A 17,965-nucleotide genomic window follows, 5' to 3' on the forward strand; every position below is an offset into this window, starting at 1 on the left:
TTACCACCTTCCCTCTAACTTGGGCAGGGCCTTCCTTGTTCCCTCCCTCTGTGTCACATATGTGATAGTCACGCCGACCGTGATATTATAACTGGCCTTTACTTTTTGAGAAAAAAAAATAAAATAAATTTTTTTTTTCTTTTTGTTGTTTTTTTTTTCTCTACTTAGAATCCAATATGGATCCTATTGCTGCCTTGGCAAAACAGCTTCAAGGCCTGTCTTTGGAGGTGGCAGGATTGAAGGCGTCTGTCCTCCAACAACAGCAGCAAATGCAGCAGACCGCACCCCCAGCGGTTGCTATGGGTAACCAGGTTGTTACAGAACCCAAGGTTGTTCTTCCTGACAGATTTTCTGGTGGAAGGGACAAATTTGCGACGTTCCGTGAGGCCTGCAAATTATACTTTAAGTTGCGCCCTTACTCCTCAGGTAATGAAGAACAGCGGGTTGGGATTGTCATTTCCCTGCTTCAGGGGGACCCACAATCCTGGGCGTTCTCGTTACCCCCTGGTTCCCAGGCTCTCCGGTCAGTGGAGGGATTTTTTGGGGCTTTGGGTCTCATATATGATGACCCTGACCGAGTCGCCCTGGCTGAGTCGAAGTTATGGAGACTCCTACAGGGAGATCGGTCAGCAGAGGAATATTGCTCAGAGTTCCGTAGGTGGGCTACGGATACTCAGTTGAACGACCCGGCTCTCAGGAGTCAGTTCTGCTCTGGGTTATCTGAAAGGGTTAAGGATGCACTGGCGCTGTATGAGACCCCCCTTTCCCTTGATGCTGTTATGTCCCTCTCTATCAGAATAGATAGGCGTCTTAGGGAGAGATCGAAAATTCCTGAGCAATTGGTTACCTCTCCCAAGCAACAATTAGTCTGTACTGACTTAGATGAGCCTATGCAGCTAGGCGGAACTTCTCGTCAGGTCCGTCCTCCTGAGGTTCGCCGTAGGGGGGGGGCTTGTTTTTTCTGTGGGGGGAAGGGTCATTTCATTAATGTCTGTCCCTCCTTTCTCAAAAACAAAAGACCGTCGGAAAACTATTAACCCCAGGCTGTGCGGAGGATGTCAGCCGGGGGGTATACGTTTCCTCCATACGAACATCTCAATTTGTGTTACCAGCGGTTATTGTTTTTGGTGTTAAGACGGAGTCTATTTCTTTTTTTCTAGACAGTGGAGCAGGGGTAAATTTGATAGATGCCCATTTTGCCCGCACTATGGGTTTGTCTCTCTGTACGCTGCAGAGACCTATTCCCGTATTCGCTATAGATTCGGCTCCTCTGTCTCAGAGAAACCTCACCCACATTGTTCATAATTTACACCTTCGGGTAGGGGACCACCATAATGAGTGTCTTTCATGTTACGTTCTGGAGGGCCTTCCCTCTCCTGTGGTATTGGGTCTTCCCTGGTTGGTAGCGCACAATCCAGTGGTGGATTGGCAGGCCAGGGAGATATTGGAGTGCAGTGAGCATTGCAGAGAGAATTGCTTAAATAACAATTGCTTAATCGCCTCCATAGCTTCCCTACCTACATTTATTTCGGACTTTGAGGACGTTTTTTCTGAAAAGGGTTGTCAGAAGCTACCACCTCATCGTCCTTATGATTGCCCGGTTAACCTGATTCCCGGTGCAAAATTACCCAAGTCCAGGTTGTATAATCTTTCGGGTCCCGAGAGACAAGCCATGAAAGATTATATCTCCGAGAGTCTGGCTAAGGGACACATCAGACCCTCTTCTTCACCCGTGGCTGCAGGGTTTTTCTTTGTTAAAAAGAAAGGTGGGGGCCTGCGTCCTTGCCTAGATTTCCGTGAGCTAAACCAGATAACCATCCGAGACCCATACCCTCTTCCTCTCATTCCTGACCTTTTTAATCAGATTGCGGGTGCTAGGTGGTTCTCCAAACTTGATCTTAGGGGGGCCTACAATCTGATTCATATCAGGGAAGGGGATGAGTGGAAGACAGCTTTTAACACCCCTGAGGGGCATTATGAAAATCTAGTTATGCCTTTCGGTCTGACCAATGCCACCGCTGTCTTCCAACATTTCGTTAATGATATTTTTAGTCATCTCATCGGGAGGTTTGTAGTCATATACCTAGATGATATCTTAATTTATTCGGCTGATCTGAAAACACATGAGGTGCATGTCAGGCAAGTACTGCAGGTCCTACGGACGAATAAATTATATGCGAAAATTGAAAAATGTGTCTTCGCCGTTCAGGAAATACAGTTCCTGGGATATCTATTATCTGCTTCAGGTTTCCGTATGGATCCTCGGAGGGTCCAGGCAATTTTAGATTGGGATCTTCCTGAGAACCTTAAAGCCCTACAACGGTTTTTGGGTTTCGCAAATTTCTATAGAAAGTTCATTAAAAATTATTCAGTGATCGTTAAACCCCTTACCGACATGACTAGGAAGGGGACTGATTTTTCTAAATGGTCTGACGCCGCTAAAAATGCATTTTCCTCTCTAAAAGAGAGGTTTACCTCGGCACCTGTTCTAATTCAACCTGATGTCTCCCAGCCTTTTATTGTTGAGGTAGATGCGTCAGAGGTGGGAGTGGGGGCTGTATTGTCTCAGGGTCCGTCTCCTGGCAAATGGCGCCCTTGCGCTTTCTTTTCCAAAAAATTATCTTCTGCAGAGAAGAACTATGATGTTGGAAATAGGGAACTGTTGGCGATTAAGCTGGCGCTTGAAGAGTGGCGTCACTTCTTAGAGGGAGCAATCCACCCCATCACGGTGATTACGGATCACAAAAACCTTCTGTACCTAGAATCGGCTAAGCGTCTCACCCCTAGACAAGCTAGGTGGTCGCTATTCTTTACCAGATTTAACTTTGTAATCACCTATCGTCCTGGGGCAAAAAATACCAAGGCAGACGCGTTATCTCGTAGTTTCCCTGGAGGGGGTAATGCTAGTGATCCGGTACCTATTTTACAAAGAGGAGTGGTTGTCTCTGCTGTACACTCTGTTCTAGAGGGAAAGGTGTTAGAGGCCCAGGGGGACGCCCCGGCCTCTTGCCCCTCAGAGAAATTGTTTGTACCGTTAAACCTGCGTCTTGAATTATTAAAAGAACATCATAATTCGGCACTTGCTGGGCACCCGGGTAGTAAAGCAACCTTGGAGCTATTATCTCGTCGTTTTTGGTGGCCAAGGTTGCGTCAGGATGTAATGGATTTCGTGTCTACTTGCTCTACTTGTGCACGCGCGAAAGTCTCTCATACACGTCCAGCAGGGTCTTTATTGCCTCTTTTTATCCCCAATAGGCCATGGACACATCTGTCAATGGATTTCATCACTGACTTACCGTTGTCTGCGGGTAAAACAGTTATTTTGGTAGTAGTAGACAGGTTTAGCAAAATAGTACACTTTATTGCGCTACCCGCACTTCCTAATGCTAAAACTCTTGCTCAGGTGTTTATCAGTGAAATCGTGAAGCTTCACGGGGTCCCTTCCGATGTGGTTTCGGATCGGGGAACCCAGTTTATTTCTAAGTTTTGGAAAGCTTTTTGTTCCCGTTTGGCGGTACACTTGTCCTTTTCCTCAGCTTTCCATCCTCAGTCGAATGGACAGACTGAGCGTACCAACCAAAACCTAGAAACATATTTAAGGTGTTTTGTGTCTGAAAACCAAGAGTTGTGGTCATCATATTTACCGTTAGCTGAGTTTGCCATAAATAATCATTATCAGGAGTCCACTGGCAAGTCACCATTCCTTGGTGCATACGGTTTTCATCCCCAATTTTGTACTTTCAAAGAGGGGGGGTCTTCTGGGGTTCCCGAAGAGGAAAGGTTTTCTTCATCTCTTTCTTCGGTATGGCAGAAGGTGCAAGTTAACTTGAAAAAGATGAGTGGTAAATATAAATGCATGGCCGATAAGAAACGGTCGCCAGGTCCAGACCTAGGGGTGAATGACTATGTGTGGTTGTCTACTAGGAATATTAAGTTGAAGGTTCCCTCTTGGAAACTGGGCCCTAGGTTCATTGGTCCTTATAAAATAGTAGCCGTCATTAACCCTGTGGCTTTTCGCCTGGAGCTACCTCAGACTTTTAAGATCCATAACGTCTTCCATAAATCGTTACTCAAGAAGTATGTTCCACCTCTAGAACCATCACCGCTGCCACCTCCTCCTGTTATTGTGGATGGTAATCTGGAGTTTCAAATAGCCAGAATTGTTGATTCTCGTCGGGTCCGCCGCTCTCTTCAGTATCTGGTGCATTGGAGGGGTTACGGTCCCGAGGAAAGAATGTGGGTTCCAGCGTCAGAGGTAAACGCAACAGGTTAATTCAGGCTTTCCATGCCTCTCATCCGGAGAGACCTGGTCCTGAGTGTCCAGAGGCCCCTCGTGAAAGGGGGGGTACTGTCACGAGGGTATCAAGAGCCACGTCTGACTCCGTTATACCCGGGGTCAGGAGGTCGCAGCGGGTGGCTGCGCGCTCTATATCTAAAGATCACGTTGTTTCTTAGTGATTGTTTTCTGTGTTTGCCTTGCTATCCTTTTTGTCTCAATCAGGGATCCGTAGCTTCTCCTCCTCAGCTGTTTCTTGTCTGCCACTCCCAACCTCCTTATATTCTCCCCTCACTCTTCTCTAGTTGCCAGTTATAGAGCTTCCTGCCTGGACATCTATACTGACCCACTGGAGTTGTGAATCCTGGTTGTCGTTCCAGAGTGCTTCCCTCCGGATCCCTGTTGGGCTTCTTGTTGTCTCCTGTTGTCGCCCACCTGGGATTATATGTTGAGTTTGTATTGTCTGTCCTTCCCTTGGTGTTTTCCTTTAGAGCTAGTGGTGCGGACTAGTGTTCCCACCGCCCTGTTCACTATCTAGGGCTCAGCTTAGGGAAAGCCAGGGCTTTAGGCACGTGATCGGCGTACGGGTGAGGAACCCGTCTAGGGACGTCAGGGCAGCCAGGAGCCAGCCGCTAGGTGAGTCAGGGGTTACCACCTTCCCTCTCACTTGGGCAGGGCCTTCCTTGTTCCCTCCCTCTGTGTCACGTATGTGATAGTCACGCCGACCGTGATAGGGGCCCAGCCGCCACTACATTTACCCAGTGTGCAGTTAGGGAGATATAGCGTCCCTGGCCGTGCTTACTGGTCCACGTATCTGTGGTTAGGTGGACCTTGCCAAAGATGGCGTTGCGCAGTGCACACTTGATTTTATCGGACACTTGGTTGTGCAGGGAAGGCACGGCTCTCTTGGAGAAGTAGTGCCGGCTGGGAACAACATACTGTGGGACAGCAAGCGACATGAGCTGTTTGAAGCTGTCTGTGTCCACCAGCCTAAATTACAGCATTTCATAGGCCAGTAGTTTAGAAATGCTGGCATTCAGGGCCAGGGATCGAGGGTGGCTAGGTGGGAATTTACGCTTTCTCTCAAATGTTTGTGAGATGGAGAGCTGAACGCTGCCATGTGACATGGTTAAGATGCTTGGTGACGCAGGTGGTGGTGTTGGTGGTACATCCCATGTTTGCTGGGCGGCAGGTGCCAACGTTCCTCCAGAGGCGTTGGAAGAGGCCGAGGCGGCGGCAGCAGCAGAAGAGGCCGAGGCGGCAGCAGCAGAAGAGGTAGCAGGGGGAGCCTGAGTGACTTCTTTGTTTTTAAGGTGTTTACTCCACTGCAGTTCATGCTTTGCATGCAGGTGCCTGGTCATGCAGGTTGTGCTAAGGTTCAGAACGTTAATGCCTCGCTTCAGGCTCTGATGGCACAGCGTGCAAACCACTCGGGTCTTGTCGTCAGCACATTGTTTAAAGAAGTGCCATGCCAGGGAACTCCTTGAAGCTGCCTTTGGGGTGCTCGGTCCCAGATGGCGGCGGTCAGTAGAAGGCGGAGTCTCTTGGTGGCGGGTGTTCTGATTTTGCCCACTGCTCCCTCTTTGTCTTTTGCTACGCTGTTGGCTCGGTCTCACCACTGCCTCTTCCTCCGAACTGTGAAAGTCAGTGGCACGACCTTCATTCCATGTGGGGTCTAGGACCTCATCAACCCCTGCATCGTCTTCCACCCAGTCTTGATCCCTGACCTCCTGTTCAGTCTGCACACTGCAGAAAGACGCAGCAGTTGGCACCTGTGTTTCGTCATCATCAGAGACGTGCTGAGGTGGTATTCCCATGTCCTCATCATCAGGAAACATAAGTGGTTGTGCGTTAGTGCATTCTATCTCTTCCACCCCTGGGGAAGGGCTAGGTGGATGCCCTTGGGAAACCCTGGCAGCAGAGTCTTCAAACAGCATAAGAGACTGCTGCATAACTTGAGGCTCAGACAGTTTCCCTGATATGCATGGGGGTGATGTGACAGACTGATGGGCTTGGTTTTCATGCGCCATCTGTGCGCTTTCTGCAGAAGACTGGGTGGGAGATAATGTGAACGTGCTGGATGCACTGTCGGCCACCCAATTGACTAAGGCCTGTACCTGCTCAGGCCTTACCATCCTTAGAACGGCATTGGGCCCCACCAAATATCCCTGTAAATTCTGGCGGCTACTGGGACCTGAGGTAGTTGGTACACTAGGACGTGTGGCTGTGGCAGAACGGCCACGACCTCTCCCAGCACCAGAGGGTCCACTAACACCACCACGACCATGTCCACGTCCGCGTCCCTTACTAGTTGTTTTCCTCATTGTTACCGTTCACCACAATAAGAAAAATATTATTCGGGCCAATGTATTGAATTAAAATTCAGGCCTTTTTTTACAGACACCTAACACTGTCTGGCTATCTATTTAGGTACCGTATTACACTAATACAGGCACACAAGTAATGACAGATTTGGTTGAATATAAATGTGAGGCCTATTTTTTACGCGCTGTGTGACAGATATACCTTTAATCACAGAATTAGACTTGTATCTGCACTGTAGCGTGTGTGTTAAGTTTTTCAGAATGACACTATCAGCACCTTCAATCTAAGATATCCTTTTTGGGATAGATTTAAAGTAGGCCTGATATAGCAGAAACTACTAAATTTGAGAATGGCAAATTTGGGAATAGTTTTTCAACCCAGAACAAAAACTGTGCTTTTACGGTCACTACAAATAATTTGACCAGCTAAAACAGTACAGATTTGGTTGAATATAAATGTGAGGCCTATTTTTTACGCGCTGTGTGACAGATATACCTTTAATCACAGAATTAGACTTGTATCTGCACTGTAGCGTGTGTGTTAAGTTTTTCAGAATGACACTATGAGCACCTTCAATCTAAGATATCCTTTTTGGGATAGATTTAAAGTTGGCCTGATATAGCAGAAACTACTAATTTTGAGAATGGCAAATTTGGGAATAGTTTTTCAACCCAGAACAAAAACTGTGCTTTTACGGTCACTACAAATAACTTGACCAGCTAAAACAGTACTGATTTGGAGGAATATAAATGTCAGGGCTATTTTTTAGGCGCTGGGTGACAGGCTCAACTTGCCCCTGATGTAGTATATGGCCAAAAAATAACCACACTATTGATGGTTAAATTCACTTGGGTGACACAGGCTCAGCCTGCACCCGATGTAGTATATGGCCAAAAAATAACCACACTGTTGATGGTTAAATGCACTTGGGTGACACAGGCTCAGCCTGCACCTGATGTAGTATATGGCCAAAAAATAACCACACTGTTGATGGTTAAATGCACTTGGGTGACACAGGCTCAGCCTGCACCTGATGTAGGATATAGCAAAAAATAACCACACTATTGATGGTTAAATGCACTTGGTGGTAGCTTGTGGCCGCCGATCACCCCAGAAAAAAAGTGATATAAAAACGCTCTGGGCAGCCTAAAAAAAGTGAGCAATTCAAAATCAGCACTTCAATGATCCACAGCTGCAGATCGATCAAAGAATGAAGTCTTTTGGAGGAGTTAATCTGCCTAATCTCGCCCTAACGTCGCAGCAGCAACCTCTCCCTATGCTTGAATCAGCAGAGTGACGTGCAGCGCTACGTGACCCAAGCTTATATAGAGGCTGGGTCACATGCTGCACTGGCCAATCACAGCCATGCCAATAGTAGGCAGGCTGTGATGGCCTCTTGGTGCAAGTAGTATGACGCTTGTTGATTGGCTGCTTTGCAGCCTTTCAAAAAGCGCCAAGAAAGCGCCGAACACCGAACCCGAACCCAGACTTATACGAACTATACTAGTACCTACGCTATCTCTCAGATTTGACCTCGGCTCATTCTCGGATTTCGTCTCCTGCCTCATCCCTTGTATTGACGTGACCTCCCGGACCGACCTCGGCTAGTTGACCCGCCATTGCCTTTCCCATCACTGGGTACTGTTGTCTTATCTACCTCCCTGTGTATCCGTTTGCCTTAGTCTTGTGTACCGCCTTCTGCCTTGGCTGTCTGTTCCTCTCTTTCTCTGTTCACTCTGCTCTACACTTACGTACAGTACAGACCAAAAGTTTGGACACACCTTCTCATTCAAAGAGTTTTCTTTATTTTCATGACTATGAAGGCATCAAAACTATAAATTAACACATGTGGAATTATATACATAACAAATAAGTGTGAAACAACTGAAAATATGTCATATTCTAGGTTCTTCAAAGTAGCCACCTTTTGCTTTGATTACTGCTTTGCACACTCTTCGCATTCTCTTGATGAGCTTCAAGAGGTAGTCCCCTGAAATGGTCTTCCAACAGTATTGAAGGAGTTCCCAGAGATGCTTAGCACTTGTTGGCCCTTTTGCCTTCACTCTGCGGTCCAGCTCACCCCAAACCATCTCGATTGGGTTCAGGTCCGGTAACTGTGGAGGCCAGGTCCTCTGGCGCAGCACCCCATCACTCTCCTTCATGGTCAAATAGCCCTTAGGCTACTTTCACACTAGCGTTCGGGGCTCCGCTTGTGAGTTCCGTTTGAAGGCTCTCACAAGCGGCCCCGAACGGATCCGTCCAGCCCTAATGCATTCTGAGTGGATGCGGATCCGCTCAGAATGCATCAGTTTGGCACCGTTTGTCCTCCGCTCCGCTCAGCAGGCGGACACCTGAACGCAGCTTGCAGCGTTCGGGTGTCCACCTGGCCGTGCGGAGGCAAACGGATCTGTCCAGACTTACAATGTAAGGCTACTTTCACACTAGCGTTCGGAGCGGATCCGTCTGATGTTTCATCAGACGGATCCGCTCCGATAATGAAGACGTTCGCATCCGTTCAGAATGGATGCGTCTGCATTAAAACTTGGAAAATTTTCTAAGTGTGAAAGTTGTCTGAGCGGATCCGTTCAGACTTTACATTGAAAGTCAATGGGGAACGGATCCGCTTGAAGATTGAGCCATATTGTGTCATCTTCAAGCGGATCCGTCCCCATTGACTTACATTGTAAGTCTGGACGGATCCGCTCGCCTCCGCACGGCCAGGCGGACACCCGAACGCTGCAAGCAGCGTTCAGGTGTCCGCTCACTGAGCGGAGGCTGAACGCTGGCAGGCGGATGCATTCTCAGTGGATCCGCCTCCACTGAGAATGCATTGGGGCCAGACGGATGCGTTCGGGGCTGCTCGTGAGCCCCTTCAAACGGTGCGCACGAGCGGACACCCGAACGCTAGTGTGAAAGTAGCCTAAGTCAATGGGGACGGATCCGTTTGAAGTTGACACAATATGGCTCAATTTTCAAACGGATCCGTCCCCCATTGACTTTCAATGTAAAGTCAAAACGGATCCGTTTGCATCAGCATGAAAAAAAAACAAAAAAAAAAAACATTTTTTTTTTTTTTTTGTTCATGGTAATGCAAACGGATCCGTTCTGAACGGATCTAAGCGTTTGCATTATAGGTGCGGATCCGTCTGTGCAGATACCAGACGGATCCGCACCTAACGCAGGTGTGAAAGTAGCCTTACTTTCAAAGTTTTCCCAAATTTTCAGCTGACTGACTGACCTTCATTTCTTAAAGTAATGATGGCCACTCGTTTTTCTTTACTTAGCTGCTTTTTTCTTGCCATAATACAAATTCTAACAGTCTATTCAGTAGGACTATCAGCTGTGTATCCACCTGACTTCTCCTCAACGCAACTGATGGTCCCAACCCCATTTATAAGGCAATAAATCCCACTTATTAAACCTGACAGGGCACACCTGTGAAGTGAAAACCATTTCAGGGGACTACCTCTTAAAGCTCATCAAGAGAATGCCAAGAGTGTGCAAAGCAGTAATCAAAGAAAAAGGTGGCTACTTTGAAGAACCTAGAATATGACATATTTTCAGTTGTTTCACACTTGTTTGTTATGTATATAATTCCACATGTGTTAATTCATAGTTTTGATGCCTTCAGTGTGAATCTACAATTTTCATAGTCATGAAAATAAAGAAAACTCTTTGAATGAGCAGGTGTGTCCAAACTTTTGGTCTGTACTGTAGGTCAGGGACAGTCGGACAGTTGCGCCCCGTCACCTAGGGCGGGTGGTGCAAGTAGGCAGGGACAGGGTTGAGGGTGTCAATTTAGGGGGTGCACTTCCTCTCTACCTTCCTTACCCATGACACATCAAGGTGTTTGGGCATTGTCACATAGTCTATGTGGAAGGTGGTGGTGGGTGTACAGAGACAAGGAACATATGGAAGCACACTGAAACAGAGCAGGGAGGAGCACACTGAAATCAATGGAGGGGGCCACTGTCCACTTAGTGTGTGTGGGCTGAGAGCTATTTTAATATACCAAAAAGTGCTATAAATATATATATATTTTTTAAATATATGTTCTATATAGCCTAACTCAATGCAATCTTTATTTTTTCAAGGTACGATACAAAAAAAAATGTCTGAGGCGGAGGACATGAAACCATATACTTCAGTAAAGCTACAATCTGTAAGGGATTTCAATAAATGTTCTACTTTACAGTTATGGGTGCATATTTCTCTACAGTGGCATATTTAAACTATTGCACATCTATGCTCTCCACACAGTGGCTTTACAAGCTCCTAATATATGAGGGATATAGATGAAGTATTGTAATCAAATTGGCCCATATATTTGCTGAACTTGGCACCTATGAAGTGTAATGGACAATCGGTGTGCGATACAGAAATAATATATTAATGGAGTTTACATCAGTGGTAGCATATCCTGCTGCCTATATTGGCAGGGGAACAGTCTTCTGGAACTGTCAAAGAAGCGCACCTTGTTGAATCAATGTCACGTAGAATTAAGGCAAAAGGGGGTCCAACACCGTATTAGTATGGTGTTCCTAATAATTCTTTAGGTGAGTGTATAGAATGACAAATTATTATCTTTTTCAATAGGAACTATTTGAATATGAATATATGATGACACCAACAGCAACACTAATGCGTTGCGTGAAAACCACAGCCAGCTCTATATTGTGCGTTTTTCACGCAACACAGGCCCCATAGAAGTGAATGGGGCTGCGTGAAAATCGCAAGCATCCGCATGCAAGTGCGGATGCGGTGAGATTTTCGCGCATGGTTGCTAGGTGACGATCGGGATGGGGACCCGATCTTTATTATTTTCTCTTATTACATGGTTATAAGGGAAAATAATAGCATTCTTAATCCAGAATGCTAAGTAAATTAGGGATGAAGGGGTTAAAAAAAAAATCTGCTTGTCTTCTTTCTTCTTCTTTGAGGACCTGGGAGAAAAGGACCTTTGGTGACGTCACTGCGCTCATCACATGGTCCATCACCATGGTGATGGGTCATGTGATGGACCATGTGATGAGCGCAGTGACGTCACCAAAGGTCCTTTTCTCCTAGGTCCTCAAAGAAGAAGAAAGAAGACATGCCAGGCTGCGCGAACAAGTGGATGAGGTGAGTTAAAAAAAAAAAAATGCAAAATGCATTGCACTCGCGCGGAAAAAAAACTGAAGAACGCAACGCAATCGCATACAATACTCACCTCTCTCGCAGGCAAAATCGCACGATTTTCCCGCGACGCACCCGCATCCTATCCGGCCATCACACGCCACGCCCTTGGGAAAGAGGCCTAATTGTAACCAACCATCATTATTGCAAAACATTGCAACTCCAAATGTTGGCGCACAAAGAAGTGAAACGGATGAGGAGGTAATTTAACACTTACACAAACCAAGGCTAAAATATGCTAGTGATGCTTCTGACATAGAATGTTTGATCAAATCCACTATTGAGACAGAATTCCAATTACATTATGCTTCCCTGCCATTGCCACTGCCTATGCTTTACCATGCATTTTCTGTCTTTAGCGCTCTGTAATCCAAGTAAACGCTCAATTCTGTTCTTTGGACTCACTGCTATCATATCATAACCGCTAAATTGCACAGGTAACGTATTAGGGCAGGTTTACACTTGCGTTACATTATTCCGTTATAGGTTCTGTTTATAACGGAATATAATGACTTCCCTGATAGAATGCAAAACGTAAGCCTTTTTGAGACATTCCGTTTTGATCTAACATAATTGAATTCTATGGGCAAGCATAACAGGTCCGTCTGTTTTCCATTATGCTAGAGGGAAAACAGAGTCCTGTCGGCAGAAACCAGAATGATCCATTATGCTGCCCATATGCTTCTATCAGACGGATGGAAACGGAATGCCTCTTGAAGGCTTCCGTTTTGCATTCCGTCTTTGAATTTCGTTATAAACAAAACCGATAACGGAATGACCTAATGCAAGCACAAACTGGCATTGTTTGCAAGGAGATTGGGGAAGGACGGTGGAGCTGACAGGGGGTGCAGTTAGAGCGTGGAGGCAGTTCATCAGCTTGTGGGCTGCAGAACTGCCTAGGGAAAGAGTTAACGCAGACAAACAGTGCAGGTGGAGAGACCATGCGTAGGGTTTTTGTTTGGTGCTGATGGGACCCTGCTAGTAGCTGTTATAAAGGGTGAGGGGAGTTATGCATCTTTAAAAAAATCATTATGATTACAAATTAAATTTTATAATGGTCATAGTGGTGTCAACATCCCTCCTTTGTTTGGATGATTCCACACACAATATTCTTTTCTCTTTTTTTTATAGACTTCAAAGAAAGGCAGCGTACAGGTCATTCACAGCCTGGATACATGGATACTTGGGGATTGGCAACCGGCGTCCAATTCCATCATGCGTTGTGAAAACAGTACGGAATAGTTTTCCAGACCCAGACCAGGAATACATCCCGACAGCCCTGCCAAGTTCATGGCCTTCGAATGAGACAAAACCTTTTTAATTGCTTTCTTGCATTTTGGCTCTTTCAATTGAGCAAATCACTTGCGGGAATCCTGCTCCATGTTTATGAAGCCAGTTTATTGAATGCTGGAGCCAAAGGCAGTTTAATGATTTATAATGCTTTGTGACTCTGCTTGACCTTATGTATACTGAAAGTCAAGATAAAAATAAAAAAAAGTGAGTTGCGGTGGCAGTGCTTGCTTACCTATATCCCGTATTATAGCACGATAGGATAATGCGTCTCTGTTGCGGGCCTCCTCTCACACTACTAGCGGTGCTCAAGCACAGGGATAAACTTGTATTATTTCTAAATAGAAAACAAGGAGGCACTCAACATCGTAGTGAACAATCTTCGTTTAATACATCCTAAAATTACAAACTGGATGACAAGGCTGTGGCGGACAAACCTGCATAACAAAGGCAGCTGCAGCATGTGTTGTATGTACGTTCGGCAACCGCAGCCTTGTCATTCAGTTTGTATTTTATGAATGGAATAAACAAGTATTGTCCTCTACGATGCTGAATGCCTCCTTGTTTTCTATGTAAGAATACACGGAATCATACTGACATAAATTTGTTATTTTGATGTTCGAAATCATGATAATAGCTTTTGCTCATTCAAGACGAGCAGTGTCCAGAGATGAGGATTATGCTCATAAATGTCTCCTGATTCCCAAAAGGGACTTGTTCATATGAAAAAGCCATCCAGGATAGCACTTACCGTATTTTTCGCCCTATAAGACGCACCGGCCTATAAGACGCACCTAGGTTTTTGAGGAGGAAAATAAGAAAAAAATAATTTGAACCAAAAGGTGTGCTTTTGGTGGGTTTTGAATTAATGGTGGTCTGTGCATGACACTATTATGGGGGATCTGTGGATGACGCACTGTCATGTGGGGGATCTGTGGATGGCACTGTTATGGGGGATCTGTGGATGGCACTGTTATGGGGGATCTGTGGATGGCACTGTTATGGGGGATCTGTGGATGGTACTGCTATGGGGTGGGAGATCTGTGGATGGCATTGTTATGGGGTGGGGGGATCTGTGGATGGCACTGTTATGGGGTGGGGGGATCTGTGGATGGTACTGCTATGGGGTGGGAGATCTGTGGATGGCATTGTTATGGGGTGGGGGGATCTGTGGATGGAACTGTTATGGGGTGGGGGGATCTGTGGATTGTACTGCTATGGGGTGGTGGATCTGTGGATGGAACTGTTATGGGGGGGGATCTGTGGATGACACTGCTATATGTCATCCACAGATCCCCCTCATAACAGTGTCCCCCAAAATACACCGGCCCTCTGTTCGCCGAATTATCTATAAACATGATTCCTTATTCTGTTATTAAGTTTAACTAATGCTGCGCTCTCCCATGTCCCCCCTGTATCCCCACAGCACTTACGAACACACTTCCATAGCAGGCAGAGCGGACGGCAGCAGTAACGTCACTCACTGACGTCGCGCTCCTTCTCCGCCTGCTTCATTCATAAAGTGGGAGGAGCAGGAGCGCGACGTCAGTGAGTGACGTTACTGGTGCCGTCCGCTCTGCCTGCTATGGAAGTGTGTTCGTAAGTGCTGTGGGGATACAGGGGCGACATGGGAACAGGGGAGAGCGCGGCGTTAGATAAACTTACTAACAGGATAAGGAATCATGTTTTTAAATACTGCGGTGAGCGCAGTGACTGCACCGGGCCCCGCCCCTAGTTACGGACGCCAGCCCCTCCTCTCTCCCGGCTCATACAGCGCAGTCTGTGATGCTCCAGCGTCGCAGACTGCGATGTAAAATGGAAGCATTCGCCCCATAAGACGCAGAGGCATTTTCCCCCCACTTTTGGGGGGGAAAAAGTGCGTCTTATGGGGCGAAAAATACGGTATATTGGAAAACCGTTAAAAGCACATCTTCATTTGTACTTATTAAAGGATATTTCTTTTTTGGAGTATTGGATTGTGGTGATTAATATCACCTTGGTGGCCCTATTTAAACTTTTCAATGTGTATTCAATTACCCCTTAATTCCACATTTTTGTTCCCTGTACTGCCTATTTTTACCTGTGCTTAAAATAGGGTTGCCAGGCATGGTCCGTCTATCTGTTGATAGACGGAGCACGCTGCGTGCAGGGTCACATTACTGACAGCCAGGGACTGTAAGTAAATGATTAAAGCCAGGTCCTCCCCAGCAGCTGATAACAGTGCCTGGGCTGTGTGCACTTCTCCCTGTTCCTGCACTTGGCAGACGCTCCCTCACTCAGCAGAGCTGGAGAATGCAGAGTTGGAGCAGCGCACAACAGGGAAGGGAGATCTGCCATCTGCTCAGTGTATAAATGATAGCAACATGTGGTAAGAGGACCCCTTTGTGCTGCAGGAGATTAACCCTTTAGTGGGAGGGCTCTGGTTACTGACACTTTTGGGGGGCTATTGTTACTGGCTAGTGCATGTGAGGAGCTCAATGCATTGTGGGTAGTGAGGGCAGGCGGGATTAGCCTCAGGATGAGGGCAGTGGTGGCCATCTTAACTGAATAATGAAATTGCAGTTTTATGCAGACTGGTTGCTAAGGGCTGAATCTTATTAAATATGGGGTAAGTCAGTCTAATAGTAACTTATTCTGGAATATCATGTTATTAGTAACTACATATATGAAAATTTAAATTAGGGTCTAAATGTGACAGTTATCCTTTAATGTCTTTGACACATGTTTTTGTAAACATAATGATAAATTGAATCGGGCACCTCCCAAAGGCATATTAAACTATCTGCGTAACCGTTTTTTTCAGATGGCAAGTGATTATAAAGTCAATTGGGTCTATAATGTCTAAAGTTCCAAGCTCCCCCTTTACTCAACCATCATTAGTTGATTGGAAAGTTCATTTTCACAATGTCAGACACTGGAATGTCGGTGCAGTGTACACACCATCCCTCCCACTGCTAATTTATGGATTACGCAGTGAGATACTTTTCTGTGAATCGATGCATAGGGTCACCAGTAAACTTTCACACGCCTGTACGTCTTGGCGAGCACAAATGTTTATTAGTGAGCTCGTGCACCCAATCCGGCGGTTTCAAAAGCAGAAGAGTAGATCACAGCGTAATGCGAAAATACTCAAGCGGGGGAAAGGTTTCGACACTGCACATACTTTCTGACATCCATTAGTGAGACAATAAACTCTTCTCTAAAGATAGACACAAAAAAGTATTGAATCATGGATCAGTCAAATTAAAGGTTAAGCAGACAGTTTTATATGTCTTTTGGAGTTGACATAATCTATAAAAGTCTGTTAATCTATTGTAGTTCAAAGTTATTACTCTAAGTTATGTTTCCCCTCCACAACTATCCACCTCTGACTTATGTGCTAGAAAGCCAGCTGACATTGAATTTTGTTTAAGCTGCGCCTATGCCTTGTCAACATTTTTCAATCTGACATAGAAAGAGCAGATCCAAGGTGGGCTTTATGGAATTTTGCACGTGAGCTACACTAACTCCCAAAACAGCATACTGTTGTAAGTCAAGGATGTCCCAACTGACATTGTATCTTTGTTTTCATTATATTTGATCACATATTCAAAGTACCTTTGTTTACATCTAACAACAAGAAATAAAGAGTCAAGAGTCTAAACTAGTGTTGAATCAAATTTTTTTATTTTAATTTTGTTTATAAATCAAATGCCACTCTCCTAAATAGTCACTGAAAAAGTATGAATTCTGAAATTTTAGTTAAAGGTGTTGTCCGTATATATTTATGCTCCGATGCTAAAATCAGTGTGGCTGTATGGGCGAAAATATATGTATGTCCGGGTTCAGCTCTGAATCCGAACAAACCCCTTCAATTTTGTATTAGGCTGTGAAAATCATGCCAGTAAATATTTTATGACGTATAAAAAATAAAAAAACTTTAATAACTACACTATCACATCGATTTAAGCTAATAATAGCCTTTTTTAAATTTTACTGATAGCCATGACATCACATCAGTGATTGGGTCATCGATCGCCATTACGGATTATGAGACAGGACAATATTTGGAGGCTACACTGATATAGGGTACAAAAAACTATCTACAATTGTTGTTCCTTTTAACCTAAACCTAGATTTGGCACATATTTATTGATGGTAACCACTAAAAAATAAATTTTTATATATGGCCTAATCGAATCTGCTTGACTTTTCCATTACTTCCTTAGACTTAACATATTTTGCATTGTCAAAAAAAAATTGAGAAATATAGCTGGTTTTGGTTGCTTAGAAATAGTTAATTTATACATACATATTATAAAAATTATGCCTTAGGACATTTGAAAATTTTCATAAACCGATAAAAAACCCGAAAATATAAATGCAACGAAAACTATGTTATAATAAATATTTTATATTACATGTACCAATATTAGCTATTATAATGTTTTTATACTTTTAAAAATATCAGTTAATGCAGTCCAGTATTACCTTATATTTGAGGTGATTCTACTCTACCTTTCTATTTATCTATTATTAGATTTATGTCACGAGAAGGGGGTGGGAAAAAATGCAAAACTGACTCCACCCACACCTCTGTCCCTACCTACTTGCACTTACCCGTCCTAGGTAACGGAGCGCAACTGGGTGGCGATCCCTAACCTGAATAAGTGCGGGAAAGACAAACAAGACAGACAAACAAACAGTAGTCAATCAAGCAAGGTCAAAACCAGGAGGTCAAGGCGGTACCAGGGAGCAAGCTAAAGAAAAGTCAAAGCACTAACTAGGAGTAAATACCAGGAGAAGCAACTTAGACACAGGGAGCAAACGAGGGCGAAGTCAAAACCCGAGCCGAGATCCAAAAGACCAAAAACAGGACAATCACAGTGGAATACACACAAAATATAGGACCTAAATCAC

Source organism: Bufo bufo, chromosome 3 (genome assembly GCF_905171765.1).
Source record: "Bufo bufo chromosome 3, aBufBuf1.1, whole genome shotgun sequence".
Taxonomy (NCBI): Eukaryota; Metazoa; Chordata; class Amphibia; order Anura; family Bufonidae; genus Bufo; species Bufo bufo.